The 19,000-nt window shown below is 41.0% G+C and overlaps 1 protein-coding gene and 1 long non-coding RNA gene across 3 annotated transcripts in view; one reads left to right on the plus strand and one right to left on the minus strand.

The window, feature by feature from the left end:
- Window positions 1-19,000, minus strand: part of LOC121927382 — a 94,024-nt gene that overhangs the window by 27,465 nt on the left and 47,559 nt on the right. The gene's annotated exons all lie outside the window — the stretch shown is intronic.
- Window positions 2,429-19,000, plus strand: part of CSGALNACT2 (chondroitin sulfate N-acetylgalactosaminyltransferase 2) — a 38,700-nt gene continuing 22,128 nt past the window's right edge. For both annotated transcript variants that reach the window (XR_006103189.1, XM_042461167.1), the window contains exon 1: window positions 2,429-2,572. The gene's annotated coding sequence lies outside the window, so the exon portion shown is untranslated. The remainder of the gene's footprint in view (window positions 2,573-19,000) is intronic.

The following is a 19,000-nucleotide window of genomic DNA, read 5'->3' on the forward strand; positions in this document are numbered from 1 at the left end:
ATTTCCCCCCACGTTAATGGAAAGCACAACCTAGTAATAATGAAGCTGTATAAAGCAATTAATATGTTAAATTCCTACCTTAGCTCTCGGTGATTGGCTGACATCAGAGTAGTTCTCAGAATGCCAGAGAGTGTCCATAGGGAAAGCTGAAGGGACCTGAAAACACGCAAAAGGGGTTCCTGTGAGATGTCTCCACGCCTTCTTGAACTTTTTGGTGTAGTGCAATGCCAAGACTGAGGATGCCATCATAAAGCGTTAACCAATGCAGTTTTTTTGGTCCTGGAACAATTTGAAACCATTGGTGAACTGATGGATCTGACAGGTGGATCAAGCGACATGCCTTGAGCGGTGGCAAGTTGTGGTGGGTCAGGGAAAAGAACTTGCCTCAAACCAGAGGCCACTTTGTCCACTTGGGGAAATTGTCATCGCAGGACCCAATCACGTCACCAAAATATTGCAGAGGGACTTTCGGCTTGGCTGCGCACAGGGTGCCCTGGTGGCTCACCCGATAGGAAGACAAGTACTGCAAAAACGAGGGGCATTACAAAATAAAGCTAAAAAAAATTCATATAAATATGAAATTCATGCTTCTAGTTGTGCGTCGATGGGAGGACACTTTGCAATTCGGGCCTGGATATGAGGCTTAAATGTAGCGTGGGAATTTCATCCCTTGTGAGTGGTTCGAACGTTATTTCCATTCTGAGCTGAACCTTAAATTTATATTAGTTTGTTTGATGGCTTATTGGTCAGGTCCTCCATTTCCTCAAGTGGTCCTCATTGTTGAGCTCAATCTTACTCCTATGAGTGTTGGGGTTGAGCTGTTTAGGGTCACTTCCTCCATTTTTCTGTAGGTCCTCCAGTTTGACCCTGAATTTACATTCCTGTGTTTTGAGCTGTTATGTAGGTCACTTCTGCCATTCTCCCAGAAAGTCCTCCTTTTGTTAAGCCTAAATTTTACATTCTTGTGAGTGTTTTTAATCTTTTATTGGGTCATGTCCTCCATTCTCCTGGAACGTCCTCCATTATTGAGCCTGAATCTTACATCCCTGCGAGTGTCTGAGATGTTATCTGGTCACAGTCCTCCATTCTCCTCGAAGGCCCTCCATTTTTGACCCTGTATCTTACATTCTATTCATGTTTGAGCGGTTGATGTTGGGTCACATCCTCCAATTCTCCTCCAAGGCCTTCCTTCTCCTCAAAGGCACTGCATTTTGAGCGGACTCGTTACCATTGTATTGATGTTTTGAGCTGTTATTGGTCATATTCTCCATTCTCTTGAAGGCTTTCCATTTCTGAGCCTGAGTCTTAGTGTTTCAAGCTGTTATTGGATCACGTCCTGGCCCTCTCCTAGAGCCCTCCATTTTGAGTTCAATTTTACATTTCTGTGTTTTGAACAGTTATTGGGCCACGTCCTCCGTCTCCTCAAAAGCCCTCCATCATGAGCCTGAATCTTACATTCCTGTGAGTGTTTTGAGCTGTTATCTGGTCACGTCCTCCGTTTTCTTGAAGGCTTTCCATTCTGACCTGAACCTTACATTTATATTAGTGTTTTGAGGCTTTTGGGTCATGTCCTCCATTCTCCTCAAAGACCCTCCATTTGAGCCCCAAATCTTACATCCCTATGAGTGTTTTGAGCGGTTATTTGGTCATGCCCCATTCTCCTGGCACGGGCCCTCCATTTTAAGCCTGAATTTTACATTTACGATGGCGGTTTGAGCTATTATTGGGTCACGTTCCTCCATTCTCCTTGAAGGCCCTCCATATTGATGCCTGATTTTACATCCATGTGGAGTGTTTTGAGCTGTTATTGCATCACGTCCTCCTTCTCCTAGAAGGTCCTCCATTTCAAGCCTGAATTTAACATCTGTGTTCTGAGAGCTATTATTTAGTCACGCCTCCATGCTCTTGGAAGGCCTCCATTTGAGCCTGAATCTTACATCCATGTGAGCGTTTTGAGCTGTGTTCTGGGGTCATGTCCTTCATTCTCTCCATTTTGACCTGTACCTTACACTTTATTTTGGTTTAATCGAGCCTGTTAGTGGGTCAACGTCTCCATTCTCCTGGAAGGCCCTCCATTACTGAGCCTGAATCTTATATTCTTGGAAGCGTATCCTGAGCTGTTTTTGGTCATGGGTCCTCCATTTTTCTTGTAAGTCTCCATTTCTGACCCTGAATCTTACACTTATAGGGGTGTTTTGATCTGTTATTGGGTCACGTCCTCCCTTCTCCTGGAAGGCCCTCCATTACTGAGCTGGACCGTACATCCCTGCGAGTGTTTTGAGACTGTTCCTTGGCCATATGTTGCTCCATTCTCCAGGCAGGCCTCCATGTATAGGTCGAGGAGGGGCCTGGTCCTCCTTTGCAGCGGAGCAGAAGGCGGAGGAGGAGGCCCTGGCCCTGGCGCCTATCGCGTTAAGGAGGAGGAGGTCTGAAGGCCTCCCTCTTTGCTCCTTCCCTCGCTGCTTCTGCTCACAGAAAGTCCCCCTCCTTCTCCGAAGAGGAGGCAGCAGCAGCAGCAGCCAGCAGCAGGAGCCTCTGGCCGAGAAGAGAAGGAGGACCGGGCTTGCCTGAGGTGAGCGATGCCTTCCTGGGTGCCTGATGCCTTTTTCCTTCCTTCCTTACCTGGGGGCCGGCTCCGCCATTTTACCTTCCCTCCCTCCGGTGGCTGTCATTCCCTGGCGCCTTTCCCGTCAGGCTGCATCCACACTGGAGCAATAACAACCGGTTTGGCAGCGCTTAACTTGTTGCTGTCTTGGCTCAAGTGCTATGGAATTCTGGGAGTGGAGCAGGTGTTGGGGAAAAGAGAGGAGAGTGGAAGCCACAAGGCAAAGGAGAAAGGAAAAAAGAAACAATGGAAGGATAAAAGGTAAGGACTGGAAGGAAGGAAGGAAGAAGTCAGCAGACGAGACGGACTAAGGGGGGGAGTAGTTTGTCGGCTGAGGGGAAGCAGAAGGTGCGGAAAAATGCGAGAGAGGTAAGAGGCAAGGAAGCGGCGAAATATTAGTCGATTGATCAATGGCATGGGTGGATGAGGGGCGGAAGAGGCTTCATCGTAAAAGTGGGGACGAGCCCGAGGCTGTGTAATCTCCAATTGGAACGACACGCAGGCGGACTAAGATGCGGAGGAAGAGGAAAATGGGGCGACATGATCCTAATACGGCGTAGTATTCCTCCCATGGTCTTCTTCTAATCTTCTTAGTCCTCTTCCAAGTGTGACTCACCTATGGGCGAAGAAGAAGAGGCGGAGGAAGACGCTTCTGCCTCCCAGACTTCTTCCTCGTCTTCTCCGCTGGTGGCGCTGTTCGTAATCTTCAAATGTAAGCCCCATAATCTCTTTAGCGGCGGACTTATATTCTTCCACTTCCTCTTTTTTTCTCTCTGCTCTTACTTCATCTTCCTCCTCCTCCTTTATCTTCCTCCTCTTCTTCTTCCTCTTCCAATTTTTCCTCCTCTTTCTCCTCTTCTTCTTCTTCCTCCTCTTCTTCCTCCTCTACTTCTTTCTCTTCCTCCTCTTCCTGTTTTCTCCTCCTCTTCTTCCTCCCCTCCTTCTCTTCTTCCTCTTCTTCTTTTCCTCTTCTTTCTCTTCTTCCTCCCTCCATTTGTATCTTGTTGCATCTTTTCAAGCCTTTCTCCTTCAGGGACCCACATGCAGGAAGACTTGTGTCTTTCTGCCACTGAAGGTGGAAGGGGAAATGTCAGTGTGAGGCTGCCAAGCTGTGGATCTCTTGAGTGCAAACCAGCCACTATCAGCTTATGTACAGCCAGGCTGCCAGCCTTTTCCTCCTTCCATCCTTTCAGGTCCTCGAAGCTTGTGGAGTAGTCAGTTGCTGGCTGTCAGTACAGAGCCAGGAGCCAAGGCTGGCACTTGCTCCGAATAAATTGATTTGGAGTATGCAGGGAGGAAATTACTACAAACATGCACACTTCTGCAGTCATCTTTTTTTACTCCCCGTTTCTTATTATTCAGAACTCTTAAATCATTGTTGTGCCTCCCATCTCTGCTCTGGGTTGTTGCCAGCCTTTCTTCCCACAGGAAAATGTGTATGAAGCTACACTGTTCTCTTCCCCTGTATTCTGCAATTGCTAACCTAGCTCAGAATCATCTCTAATAGTTTCTGTATATAACTTAATGGTATGTTGGATGATATTATAGCTATGGTAGTCTGTAGAATCAGTGTATAGAGAGATCTTGTAGCACCTTTGAGACTAACTAAAGAAAGAAGTTGGCGGCATGAGCTTTCATTGAGTTAAGTCTACTTCCTCAGATGCATTTGGTGGAGTGGATCTGAGGAAGTAGACACTAGTCTACAAAAACTTATGCTGCCAACTTCTTTCTTTCAGTTAGTCTCAAAGGTTCTACAAGAGCTCTCTACTTAATGGTGTGTGTGTGTGTGTGTGTGTGTTGTCTCCCTGCCTATTTTACCTTTCTTGTCTATTTCTCTCCCATATCCGCATCTTTCTTTTTGGAAGAAATGTTCTACTTTGGTGAGCTTTCTTTCAGGCCTGGGCTTCTTCCTAGAGCAAGCTGCTTTAGATAGATGCAGCCTTGAAATCTGACACGATAAATAAATGGTACGTTGGACAGTATTTAGCCCTGAGATGCTTGTTTAGAAACACAGAACTTTGCAAGTGAAGAAGAAAGCAATGCATGTCCGTTTTCTTTCCTGGCATAAGACTTGATCACTCATTTATAGGGTGCCTTTTTAAAAAAGGACAAATAGGAAACCCAGTTCTCATTTGGATGCTGGTTTTCAAGTGTGACAGGTGAATCAAATGTGGTGCCTGAAATGCTGATATTTCACCTTTGCCATTAACTTTCTAATCCCTGGGAAAGATCAGAAGCCTTTTCACACTACACAGTTATAGCACGATGAATCTACTTTAACTGTCATGGCTGCTTCCTATGGAGTCCTGGGGTTTCTAGTTTTGTGAGGCACTAGTGCTCTCTTGCTGAGGATTTTAAGCATTCCTCCCTAAACCACAAATTCCATGATTTCATAGGATCCCATTTAAAGTGTAACCATAGCACTAAAACTCTGTAATGTGAAAAGGCCATGGGCCAGTCCCAATCTCTAGAATTTGGAGACAATAATACCTGGGATATTGGAAGCAGATACGGACAGGTTCAGACCATTAGCTTTGACAGCACTTCTTCCAGGTTTGGGATCAGGATTCTTTCCTAGACCTTCTTGGAGATCTTGGTATTGCCTGATTGTTTAACCTCCAATTACTAACCAGGCCCAGCTTCCAAAGCTATTTTCAAGGTGACATGGTACACTGTTGTTCTTCCATGCAAGGTTGAGCACTCCCAAAGCACTATATAATTGTTGATGTCCATAATAAACAATAGTATTGATTTAAAAGTTAGGATGGTGTGCAGTTATTACCCTCTGCTAAGGCTGTTGAATCTCATGGCAGTTTCTATGAATGGAAAGAGGGAGGAAGTGATCTGCCGCCTCTTGCACCAACTTCCTTAGGCCTGTTACAGACAGCCAAAATAAAGCTGCTTCGGGTCTCTTTGGAGGTATGCTGTTTAAATGATGCATGCATCCTAAGAATCTGGAAGCTGCACCAAAGCTGCCCTCCAGTGCTTAGGAATGGAGTGTGGCTTTGGCGCGACCTCTGGACTCTTAGGACCCATGCATCATTTAAATAGCATACCTCCAAAGAGACCCAAAGCAGCTTCATTTTGGCAGTCTGTAACAGGCCAGTTCTCTGGAAAAGATGTGGTGAGATTTAAGGAACTGCGTACGAGAAGCAAAATCAGCAAAAATTAAGAGCTTCTGGAAATACACAATTGTGTATAACCAGAAGCCTTTGCTCCTGTTGCGAGATACAAATGGCTGCAATATTATTGGTAGTGAATCCCTAATGTCAAAGTGGGTTGTATCAGTATGTGGCCTCCAGCAACCATTGGAGGGACACAAATTGTCCACTTGTAGCATGCTGATTTCCTGCTTTGCCAAGTCTCCAGGTTGCCTGCGATTCACATTATCACATTAAAATAAACTTAGAGATTATTTTATGTTAGCCCAATATGAATACCAATATTAGGTAAAAGTGGGCACCGAATGTAAGTTGTGGCATTTGGCTTAAATCTGCAACATGGATTAAAGTACTGTATTTTGTATTTTCCCCAAAAAACGTTATAAAAGTATATAGACCGCATACAGCAAATACATTGCTGCTTTAGTGTATAAAAGCTCAGCTTTGCAGCATTTGAAGCACAATGCCTTAGATTTTTGGAAAAAAAGAATGTGTTGTCAGATTTCATCAATTAAAGAAAACATGCACCTAAATAGTTACTACAGCAGAGTTGTCTGCTCTCAGAGGATAAATCTCTGTTCTGACTTAGACTTAATTTTTTGAAGAAAAACATAGAATTTTTACTACTACTACTACTATTTCTTGCTTGCGTCACCCCATGGATTGAAACAGGGAACATCTACAGTTTAATATACAGTGGGCTCTTGGTATCCGCTGGGGTTTATTTCCAGGACCCCCCCCCCCGTGGATACCAAAAACTGTGGCTGCTCAAGTCCTGTTAAATACAATGGCACTGTAAAATGGTATCCTGTATATAAAATGGCAAAATCAAGGTTTGCTTTTTGGGATTTTTGTATTTTAAAAGTATTTTCAAGCTATGAATGCTTGAATCTGTGGATTAAAAAAGTCCGTGGATAAAGAGGGCTGACTGTACAACACATATTGTGATGGCGAACCTATGGCACACGTGCCAGAGGTGGCACTCAGAGCCCTCTCTGTGGGCACACATGCTATCGCCCTAGCACAGAGTTTGCCAGAGTTTCTTACTAGAAAGCCAGAGGGACGTGGCACTTTGCAATAAATAAGTGGGGTCCGGGTTGCAGTTTGGGCACTCGGTCTATAAAAGGTTCTCCATCACTGACATGTAACATCAATTAAAAACACATGAACCATTTAAAACACATAGTATAAGTTTAAAAGAATGTATAAGAACAATGCATAGTTAAATAACCAGTCCATAATTTAAAATTCATAGTTAAAAACCACAATTTTAAAAAATTGCATGGAAAAGATATGAATGCTGGTAACATCTAAATCATGTTCAACTCAAGTATTTGGCCATTTAATGAGAGCCAAAATCTTGGTAATCTTGCTTTCATACAGTGACACTGTTGCACTGGTAGAAGTTGGAATGAAGGTACCAAGTGCTGGTTGCACATGTCCTTAATTATGCTTGTCCTTAATTATGATTATTGATTTGTGTATTCTTTTCTTGACTATAAATTACAATAGACACTTAGTATCTGCAGGGTTTCTATTCTAGACCCCCCCAGAGGATGAAAAAGACCACAGAACCTCAAGTCCCACAGTTTTCAATGGCAGCATGTGTGCATGCAGCTGCTCTGCTACTGCTACATGCATGTGCAAGCCATTAGGGGCAATCGGGCTTGCCGTCCCCAGATGCTAAAAGCCTACAGTTGGGGAGGGTGGGCTGTATAAGCAAATTTAAAGACAGGGTTGTTGGTCCATTAAAAGAAGACCCTCCATTTTTTAGACCCTTAGAAATACTATAAGAATCAATATTTTAAATATGATATTTTTATATTTGATTTGATTAGTAACACAGGTATGGTAGCTGCTTACATCACACCTGTCTTCAGTGGCGAGTAGGTTAATGTCAGTAGTTTTGTGTATTAGATGTAAAAGTTGGAAAACTTCATTACGGACACAGTAAGCACAGTATAGCAAGTAAAATACTGTACGCACTTTTCTGGATTGATACACACAGAGTATTTTACATTGTGCTTAAGAGATGCAGTGAGTATTTCAATAACTCTGTGCATGTAAATACTGAAAACGTTTAATACATTTAATGTAAAGCATTATTAGCTTTATATCTTTGCAACTGAGAAGTATTAATTATGGAAGCATTTCTAGTTTTCATAATGTGCTCATTATCAAGATTCAAAGCAGAATGTATCTACTTCACCCAAGCAAACAAACAAAAAAACTTTACTGCTGAAGTAGTGCAGGCAGCATTTTGGCAGAGGATCTAACCAGGCAAAAAGAAAACACACCTATATTTCCCACAACATCCACAAATGTCTCTGTTGGAAGCTTCACTTTTATGCTGTATCTGCACTAGTAGACACATGCTAGATGGATTAGTTAAAGATACACATGCCAGATGGATTAGTTAAATATAATAAGGAAATTACAATGTCGGCTAGGTAAATCTAGAGTAACTTTACAATGTTGACTGCCTAACTCCAGAGTAACTTAACAGTTCTTAACACAAACCCTATGGAAAATTATTTTTGGATTGATTTGTCATACATTCACCGTTGCAGTTAATGGCATTGCTTTAAAGTAGTTCAGAAGTGCTGTCTGTTTCTTTGCCACTTAATGGTATTCCAGGCCTATCTCTAAGATTTGCAGATTTTCTTGGTGCCCTTTGAATTCATGTCATAATATCTGAAGGAGCTGCTGTTTTAGATATGATCACTCCAGGATAAAGTGGCACTGCAGATGTTGTATATTGTGCTGTCTTCACTTTCACAGTATGTTCAGTCATGGCTTTGGGCACAGATAATGGTTAAGTTAAACTCTTCTTGATATCTGGTGTCATTTTTTGTTAAATTCAGCTTGACTGCTTGGTTTTAGGAGTAACCATTAGTGCCTTGGTTTAATGAGACATCTGCTATTGTATATCTACACAAATCAGATAGACAGTATATTCTTTGCTTGTTTCAGAAACAACATGCATTTTGGAAAATGGTCCTTATTGACACAAGAAAATTAAAAGTTCAGTTCATCTGCAATTTGATTTCCTCTTTCACGCCAGTATAGGTGCCTCTCTTAACTGAGTAGTGGGGTAGTCGCTTCAGTAGATGGCAATAAAATGTCCTCAACACTAGGCACTGATGCTTTTCTCCCACATCTCAGCTGACTGTGGGTAGCCCTCAGCCGAGGGAGATGTGTTAAAGGATGAGGGATGCTGAAAACATCATTTACCCAACAGCTATTTATCTGACAAACATGCAAGCTGCCCTACTGCACTAAGCTCCTGATTGAAATGCTCTGAAACAATAAAATGCAATCTGAAGATAAATAGAAAAATGATAGATTGAGGGCAGAGGATAGAATCTATATGAAAACATATACAGTACACATAAAATCAGCTAATGAACACCTATGGGCCTCTATGTGCCCATTTGGAAAACATCATGCTGTACATTCATACTGAAGAATGGATGATCGTCTCAGCATTTTTCTGGCCAAATAATAAAGTTTTTGACTGGTGTTGGATAACAGTGGGAATGCCCTTGCTCCATTTGTCATCCTGTTGACATCCACTGCCAATGAAACCCAGAGAGGGGGAAGTAGACAGAACAAGCAGGCTCTTGAAGCATTCGTTCATACTGCCATGGCCCAAACTGTTCCTGAGCAAAGTTGTGGGTTGTATAGTTATTATTAAGGTACTATAAATGCATCCTGACTGCTTATAAAATGCTGAAGGGCATGTGTTCTGTCTTGTTATGGTATTAATAGAGTACTAGTAGAATAACTTTGTTTGGGCACTATTTGGGCACTGTTCCACTGTTTGGGCATCAAAGATTTCTGTCATTGTTCTGGATGTTAAATAAACCTGTAAGCTAGTTGACATCGACAGGGGAATAAAATAGAGACATCTTCCTAGACTTAATTCATTTTGCAGAGAAATATGTATTTTCCCCCAATTGCATAGGGAGTGAAAACTCTTTTTAAAAATTGTGACAGGGTGATGTTTTCCAAACAGACATTTTTTTTTTCTAGGAGCAGAAAATGAGTCTTGTTTTTTTCTGGGACGAATTCGGACATGCAACCTTTCCCACTTGATTTTACTGGTTGTGCAAATGGCTGTTTTGGAACAGGCAAAGTGGTGTTTTCCAAATCCTAGAGCTTCTTGGTTACTTCCAAACTTTGGAACGATCTCCCTGGGGAGGCTAAGATAGCTCTCTCCTGCTGCCAGCAGGTGAAAAAACCTTTCTGTTCAAAGAAGCTTTTTTGACTGCAACAGTTTTTCCTGGTGTGTTGTCCTATGGATTTTTATCTTTTGCCTTTTAATATTTTTGTTTTAAATGGTATTAATTCTGTAGGTAGTACAGTCATGTTTTAACAAGAATATTTTGTTATGTTTACAAGTGTTTTAACTTTGTTTTTAAAAATTAGGTGATTGTATGTATGTGAATTTTTGTAAGCCACCTTCCCAGTTTTGGAAGGAAAGGGAGGATAAGTTTTGCTTCTCCAAAAGTTGAAACACAAGTTTTTCTTTAGATCTGGCACACATTGTTCTGTTGCCAAATTGTGCCATTTAGATTGTTGTAAGAATGGGAACTCCACTTTCTTAGGGGGAGCCTACCTTCTTGTGCTTCTCTGAGCCTTTTCTCTTGGGATGCCACCTCCTAAAAGCAAGTAATTTGACTACATCTCTACTTTGAGCATGACTTGTTCAATTGCATTAGGTGCAGAGATGCAACACTCTCGGAGAGTGGTGGAGTCTCCTTCTTTGGAGAAGGCCAGATGGCCATTTGTTGGGCATGAGTTCCTACTTGGCAGGGGGTTGGACTGGATGATCCTTGTGGCCTCTTCCAACTCTATGATTCTATGATTCTGTTCAATCCCAGTGGTGTTTGTTTTATGTGAGTCCAAGTAGATTGATAATGTTAACTGTTGAAGAAACAAGCAGATACAGTACATAGCTAGAGTATGTATATGGAGAGTTGGATAAAAACAGAACAAAGTGTTAGGGAATGTGAACCGAAAAACAGTGAGTGCCTAAAGTGGGGGAGAAGATGGACACGAGATCATATAATTTCAAATTAGTGTAGCCTATGGTCTGTTTACTACATCTGCATTACAAGCACATAAACTATTTGCTAATAAGCTTCAACTATTAAATTCTCAATTTGAAATTGTACCGTTATCAGCCACAACCATGAAAAGAACAGTTACTATTTATGAAATCAAAACCATGAAGGAATGTCTCAAAAAGTTTCTTGTATGATTACAGCCAGGGCAGGACTGCCATGACTCACATGATTTACTTGCTTACAGCATGTAGTGAAGGAATGAGGAACATCAAGATTGGATTTTGTTTATGGGTGCTTTAAGGACTCGTGAATTCGTTGGGTCATGTAACTCAGTTCCAAAACACACTGCAGAAATAATCCAGGGTGAGACGGCTTTAACTGCCCTTACTCAGTGCTAGGGAATCCTGGGAATTGTAGTTTCTTGTGGCACCAGAGTTTTCTGACAGAGGAGACTCAATCTCTCACAAAACTACAGTTCCCAGAATTCCTTAGCATTGAGCCAGGGCAGCTAAAGCAGTCTCAAATTGGATGATTTCTGCAGTGTCTTTTGGACCTCAGTTACAATAACTGTTTGCAGTACCTATCTAATCCTACCCTGTGTAGATGAAAAGGAAGTCTTCCCACTCACTTACAATCACTGTCTCCAGCTGTATTGCCTTGTTACCTACCTAAAAATGAAATCTTTAGTGTGGTTTTGTTTGTGACATTTGAAAAGGGGAGTTGCAATGTTGTCTCTGTTCTCAAAGTTAGTAAGTACAGTGGAAGAACTGACTGGATGTTTTGCCTCTCGGTGAGTCATGTCATGAACTGTTTGGATAGGGGGAAAACAATTGCTAACAGGTCCCCATTTGACAGAATATATTGTAAAGAGCTGACAGTGTTGTGGAAGGTAAATGGATTGATGCAGTAGGAATTCATTGAGAGAAATCTATGTTTTTCAATCAAGCACAGCATAGGGCTGAAGAGCTGTTCCTAAACTGGAAAAAAGGTGATGGGCACATAGGAAATTTATTTTCAACATTGGCAAAACTAACTTACTGCAATTGCCATGGAAGATTTGTTTCACTTTCCATGTACTATGCAAAGGTAGCATGTATGTATATTCTGGCTTTTAATATACGGAATCTGTTCTTGCACCACTCCAGACTCACCCTCTTCTGGATACACAAAGAGAAAATGCACTGCAATAGTGCGAGAGAGAAACAGTAGAGCTGCTTTCCACTACCCTCTCTTACCCTTATTTCCCACCCTACTGAGCATGTTACCCACAAAGATGTAAGGCTGTAACTACCTTTTCTGGTGTTTTGTAAATATCACAGCCTCTCCAGCAATGTGATATCAAAGTACAGTATAGTTGGATCATGGGGATATCACTTACAGGCACGGGAAAGGGTCCCTTCTTTCCTTGTTTAAAGAAGTATTTCTGCAAATGTGGAAAAGTAAAGCATTACCCTCTAGGTGCCCTGTCTTTTTTCTTTGGAGTCCTGAGACATGGTTTAGAAAGGAAAGAGGGAAGGTGGAGTAGGTCAGGGTTGGTACATTGGTTTCCAGCTAGTCAAGGTAATTTTTTAAAGATCTGTTTAAAAAAAGAAACAGGAAGTGTTAGAGAGCCTTGACAGCCCAAAGGAGATAAGTGCCTTTGATGCTATGCCATCTCATTATAGTGCAGATATGGAAAAGTTTTGTTTGGGTTTTCTTTTCCATTGTTTAATATAATCTCCGTATAAACTGCCATTGCTGCTGGTGCAGTGGAATTCTGATGAAAAATAAAAGGCCACAGAATTCAGAAGGACTCTTTGTATTGGCTGCAAAAGATTTTAGGTTTGTCTTCTTAGGTTTGGCTGAATTGAGATGTTAGACTGTGACACACAATAGCTATCCATCAAAGGTCCTCTTGAAACAAAGAGATGCTAAATGTCTGGTAGCTTATTGTGTGAGACCAGCAGTATTTACAGATAAAGCAACAGCTTGGCCTTTTGCCATGTGACATTGCAAAACATCTGGTGGATACGTATGGTTTCAAGCCTGTAGCTTCCTTTAGAAAAATAATATAATTAAAAAGCTTTTGTAGTTGGCCCTGAAAGCATCGTGAAGGCAAATATTTTTGTAAATTGATTATCAGTATTTGCTTACAACAAAGCATTTTACTTAGTCCGTTCATATCCAGAGCCTGGCTTAGCAGAAGCTGTTACATTGCAAATCACATCAGGGCTCACCACTGGACTGTGTTGCCTAGGGCGGCTGATGGGTGTTTTTTATGCCAACAGCATTTGGAGGGCAATAAGTTTCCCATGCTTGTCTTAGATGGAAAAATCAAAGAAAACTGTGGAAATAGAATTTCTCACATCAAAGTAAAATTACTGACATTTTTTTACAACTGAGTTAGGCCTGTTACAGACTGCCAAAATAAAGCTGCTTTGGGTCTCTTTGGAGGTATGCTATTTAAATGATGCATGCATCCTAAGAATCTGGAAGCTGCACCAAAAGTTGCATACTGGTGCTTAGGAATGGAGTGTGGCTTTGGTGCGACCTCCGGACTCTTAGGACCCATGCATTATTTAAATAGCATATCTCCAAAGAAACCCAAAGCAGCTTTATTTTGGCAGTCTGTAACAGGCCATAGATAACCACAGACCCTTTCAGCCAAAAGTTCATTTTGTAGCCTGCAGCTGCTACTCCTCCTCAAGAGCCCTGGGACAATTGGGGAAATAAAATGCACATCTTTCTCTAAAGAATGGGTGTAGTTAGGTTTATTTTGATAGAAATGTTGGCCAACTGTCATAAATTTTGACTGGCTTCTCTTGCTTAGGAGCACAGCCTTCCTGAAGTTGTTAGACTGCACCTTCCATCACTCATGGTTGGCATAGGCAATGGTGAGAGATGGTGGGAGCTGCAGGTAAGCAGCCTCTGAAGGGTGGCATGTCCTCCCTTCTTGCCTTAAAGTATTCATTTAAAGAGGGTGGGGTTTTGTGTCTGTGCGGAAGAGAAGAGGTTCAGGGGTAGTCTTAGTCATATATAACTGGCTTTTGGGGGGAGTCTTGCATTTTATAGAAGTGGCACTTAACACAATTTACAACAATCTGTCAGTACATGCTGTGTAGCAGAATGGGACTTTTGGGAACTAACTCAGGTAAATTATTCTACTTATTTCCAGAGCTTTATAAAAAAATTCTTATGGACTTCTCAAAATTCCTGACCATGTTTTCCAAGTTCTGCTTATTTTTGTCCTTATGCTTCCCCTTTCTGTTACAAAGAAGAATACTTGACTCATTTCTTCCTGTCACTGAAATAAAGACTAGTTAAAACTTGATGCAAAAGATGAATTGCGCTATTAAGGACTAGCCAGTCAACTGTTGTCAAGTAATAATGGTAAAGCATTATCTCTGTTAGAACAAAAACCATACTTTCATCAAATTGGATATGTATAGGAATGAGTCTGGTCCAAACTACCGAAACCACAGAACATGGAAACTACATCTTAATCTATAAATTGTGAAGTGTACATACAAGTTTTCTTAAACTGCTGACAATGCTGATTGTTTTATTTAAAACAAAAGTTGTTGGTTAGTCTAAATTTAAGTGATGCTACATTGACATCTGTAGGAAGACTACTGATAAACTAAACTGGGTCTTGGAAATCAAGTGGGCGATCTTTGTACTGACAATCTCATCTTAAATTAATTGCAACATATTCTTTGGGGAAAATCCCAGTTGCCTTGGAAATAGAGACCTGAACATAATTGTATATTGTTCCTCTGTGAGTGTGCAGTGCTCCTGATTTGTATAGTAATTATGATCCTACACATTGTGAAGACTAGTAATTATGATCCTACATATTATCAGCCATGTATGAGCTCTTGTTTGCCTTTGAAAGCTTCAGATAGCTTTTTAGAACTTTCATTAAATCTTTTGCTGAACTACTTCTCAAACACAGAAGCCTACATCCAAGTGTTAGTCATAGAATCATAGAATCATAGAGCTGGAAGAGACCGCAAGGGCCATCCAGTCCAACCCCCTGCCATGCAGGAAATCCAGATCAAAGCATCCCCGACAGATGGCCATCCAGCCTCCGTTTGAAGACCTCCAAGGAGGGAGACTCCACTACACTCCTAGGAAGTGTGTTCCACTATCGAACAGCCCTTACTGTCAGGAAGTTCCTCCTAATGTTGAGGTGGAATCTCTTTTCCTGCAGCTTGTCCCTGCTAGAATAGACTTCTTGGGTCCATGGAGCATCTCTAAGACTTGACAATTTCCCAATTGACTGAGTGGCTCTACTGTAGATGGGACTAAGTTGGATTTAGGCCAGAATCATTTCACCCTCAGGAGTGAACTCCATGAAGCTTTCAGGCTAGCAATGGCATTTTTGAAGAAGGAGCACATTCCTTTAATGATTTTTCAAAGAATGGGTGTTTTCATTTTAAAGAAGTAAATTTTTAAATATTTCTCACAGTTAGGGAATAGGACTAGATTTAAATGAGAAACTGGTTGCAGCCAAAGCATTCAGTTGTTCAGCACTCTGTACACTGTGCAGAGACATGTTAATACAGTAGTATAGTAGGATAAATACTCAAGGTTATTTTAAACATAGGCTTTCCACATAGCTGCTTTTGCACTTACAGGGTATTTCTTTCAACAGCATCAGCATGCAAGAGTGAACTTTTCTGGAGGCCACAGATGCTGATTTCATTTGAGTTTCATATTGAGAATAGATTTGGAAAAAATGCTTTTAGAAGGGAATTACAGTATTCATTAGCTGTAGTCTGAGGTTTGCTAGCTTCATTATAATTGAATATGGTAGCCTCAGTAATCATAGTACAATAGTGTCTGGGTTTGGGGTAATAACGAGAATCTTCTCAGCCTTTTCTCTGCACTTTGTCTTTCCAGTTTTTAAAACCTCTTTTGTATTTTGGAAGAGTCTTCTTCAGTGAAGGCTTATGTCCCAATAAATAGTTAGCGTTGACAGACATGTGTCATTTAAACACTTTAGAGTGACAGACAATTAGTGTGTATATGTATGAGTGTGTGTATTTGAGGCCACTCATTTTTCCAGAAGCTTCAGTGGCAGAAAGTGACAGAGGTATTTTTAGTTTTCCCAGAATGCATGTGGGAGAGAAGTGATATGAAATATGTATGAGGGATTATTTGCTTATGTTCCTTTCAAGTAAGACTGAGTAAATGTTTTACCATACTGTAACTAAATACCCTTAAGGCACCAAATCCTTTCTGATCTTGGAAGCTAAGCAGGGTCAACTGTGGTTAGCACTTGGATGGGAGACTGCCTATGAAAATTAGGTGCTGCAAGAAACATTTGGAGTAGCCATGTTGCCTGTACAGCAAAATGAAACAAAATCGACAGAGGAGTAATAGCTTTACTGGTCAACCAAAATGCACAAAACACATCAATGACGCTTTTGAAGCTCTACCGGCTTCTTCATTAGGCCTACACACACACACACACACACACACACACACACACACATGTCTATACATATGACAAGAAAAAAAGTGATGGTCTTTGAGACACAGGCCTACCTTGTGTATTGGATGTTATTTCTGTTCATTTGGTTTGGAGAGATCTCAAATGCACACAGAGATCAGTCACCTCTTGACCATGGGAAACAAAGGAAGGTAAAATTTAAATTCATTTAGCAGGTGTTCTAGACTGAGCTCTAGGTTCTCAAAGGAAGAAACTGGCAAAACCATTTTGAATGTTTCTTGAGCCAGCATGGCACAGTAGTTTCAGTGTTGCACTATGACTCTGGAGACTAGGGTTTGAGTCCCTGCTCAGCCATGAAACTCACTGGGTGACTTTGAGCAAGCCACATGCTCTCAGGGCAAGGCAATGGCAAACCACCTCTGAACAAATCTTGTCAACAAAATGTCATGAAATGCCTTAGGGTTGCTATAAGTTGGAAATGACTTAAACACATGTACTGTACATATGTATATTAAAACTTGCTTCAGTTACTGGAAGCTAAATAATGTTGTTTTCGTATTCAGTCTGGCCTTTGAGCTGCCAGTTGGCCATCTTCATTAAAAATAGAGATGCAGTCTTGTCTTTCCCCCAAACATTCAGCTTGTTAGACCATGGCTGCCTGCCTTATTGTTTGGAAAAAGACAGGATTGGCTTCTTAATGTGTTTGGGCATTGTGGTGATTTGTTAAACAGTACTGTGATTCCTTATAGCTCTTCTTACTAAAAGTTAAGAAGATGAGCGCTGTCCTCAAAAGGATGTTCTGTCATGGTCAAGAAAGGGAATTAATGCTGTGAGGATTCTGCCCCCCACTTGCCTCCAGGATAAATGGATGGTTCTATGACTGTTGCCATTGTTGGTCTAATCTCTTCTTGAAGCTATAAACAGACTGAGCTTTGTTGTTCCGGTTTGCCTTACTCAAGTATAGCTAATTGCAGCTAGTAACAAGGAAGCAAAGTTTAATGCCTACATGAATGTCTTTTTCAATGTATTTGTTGCAGAACTTTTGAATCAACTTCCTCTGCAGAATTTGGAATGGGCTCTTGAAAACATTGTACATGAAAACCTGATTTTGCTAAACGGCAGATTAAAACCAAGCTATTTTGCCTGTTCTTCCCCAACAATTGTGGGAAAGATACTAAACGATCATAGAGATTTGAGAACTGGGGGTTTGTCTCGTCCCTTTGTCCTAGTGTAGCATTTGTAGTTGTCCTTTCTTTCTTGCATTGTTAGTGATTGAATCATTTACCAAAAGCCAGACAGACTTGTCTGTTTATAAATCATGTCTACATGCATGAGACTTTGGTTAATTAAATATTCTTAGTTTGGCTAGATTGTCAGCCTGGTAATACCCCCCCCCCAATTTTGCATGAACATTTTGTTGTTTTTGTAGATTTATAAAGTAGATGGAATCTCATTCCCATAAATACGCTCTCTGCCCAGCAAAGGCAGGTCAAATAAAAAGTTAGCACTTTATCTTTGATGGGCCTTTGCAGATAGGATCCCACAGTTTTAAAGCCAGTACAGTACTGCTAATACAGCTCCACTTATACTTTACATGCAGATAGTCTCTTAAAGGCTCTGATGAGACCTTCAAGAACAACTAGTTTGTAGTTCTTTTAAACAGCATGATATACCTGAAAGTCTATGCAAATACCAAAGAATATCGGGTGTTGTATGATTTCAGGCTCACCGTCCTACCCAAATCAGGAGTTAATGGTTGTGTTGCAAGGGCAGTCCATTGTAGAGCTATACAGAATTGTCAGCTCTTTTAGTTTTGAAGTTGTGTTGAAGAATGGAAAGCTTGCTAAGGCGCTGACAGTCCTTTTGAGTCCATAATGAAAGGCCACTAATGCAGCTTCTAGGCCCTTAGCCTGTTTTGCAGTCCTGTATATTTCTTCTCATTTCTGGTGACCAACATTTTATTTCCTTCCATGCTCCTGCCTTGGCTATCAGTGGTCTTCTGAGCGCATGGGTTGTTGAATGATACTTTCCAATTAGCTGTAGGTTTATATGGGACAGTCTTTGAAAAGTGATCAAAAACTTCATTCAGTCCAAGGATCTGCAGTCAGATTGTTAGCCTGGTCTGGCTACAGAGTACACAAAGCTCCCTTGTAGCAACAACTCCAAGTCTGATGGTCTATTTCTGGGCACAATTCAAAGTACTGGTTATGACCCATAAAGCCTTGTATGGCTTGAATCCAGGCTACCAGAAGGTCAGTTTCTTCCTGTATGAGATGTTCAGGAGAGGCCCTTACTTCAGTACCTTCACATCCTTAGGCTATTTGGTATTAACAAAGGAGAGTGCCTTCTTGGTTACAGCACTGTTAATTTGTATCTTTTGCCTTTTAGTGTGTTTTAAAATGTTTTAATTTTGTAGATTGTTTAGTTGTATTTTTAAAATATTTTTTTATATTTTTACTGATGTTTTTGTATGTATTTTAATCTATATTAATTTTTGTAAGATATCTCAAGTCCCAGAATGGGATAAAAGGTGGATATGAATGAATGGATTAACAACAACAATGGGGGGGATTCTTTTCAATCCTCCAACAAGATGATAGGCATCCCCAAAATTAATAATGCTAGTCACATTTCCTGTCCTCTTTTCTTCTACAACTGGAACACTCACTTCATATACGCCTAACAAACACACAGCCTGGCTAAATTTTAAATCCTTCTTAAATTT

The sequence above is a fragment of the Sceloporus undulatus genome, chromosome 3 (assembly GCF_019175285.1).
Source record: "Sceloporus undulatus isolate JIND9_A2432 ecotype Alabama chromosome 3, SceUnd_v1.1, whole genome shotgun sequence".
In the NCBI taxonomy this organism is placed as follows: domain Eukaryota; kingdom Metazoa; phylum Chordata; class Lepidosauria; order Squamata; family Phrynosomatidae; genus Sceloporus; species Sceloporus undulatus.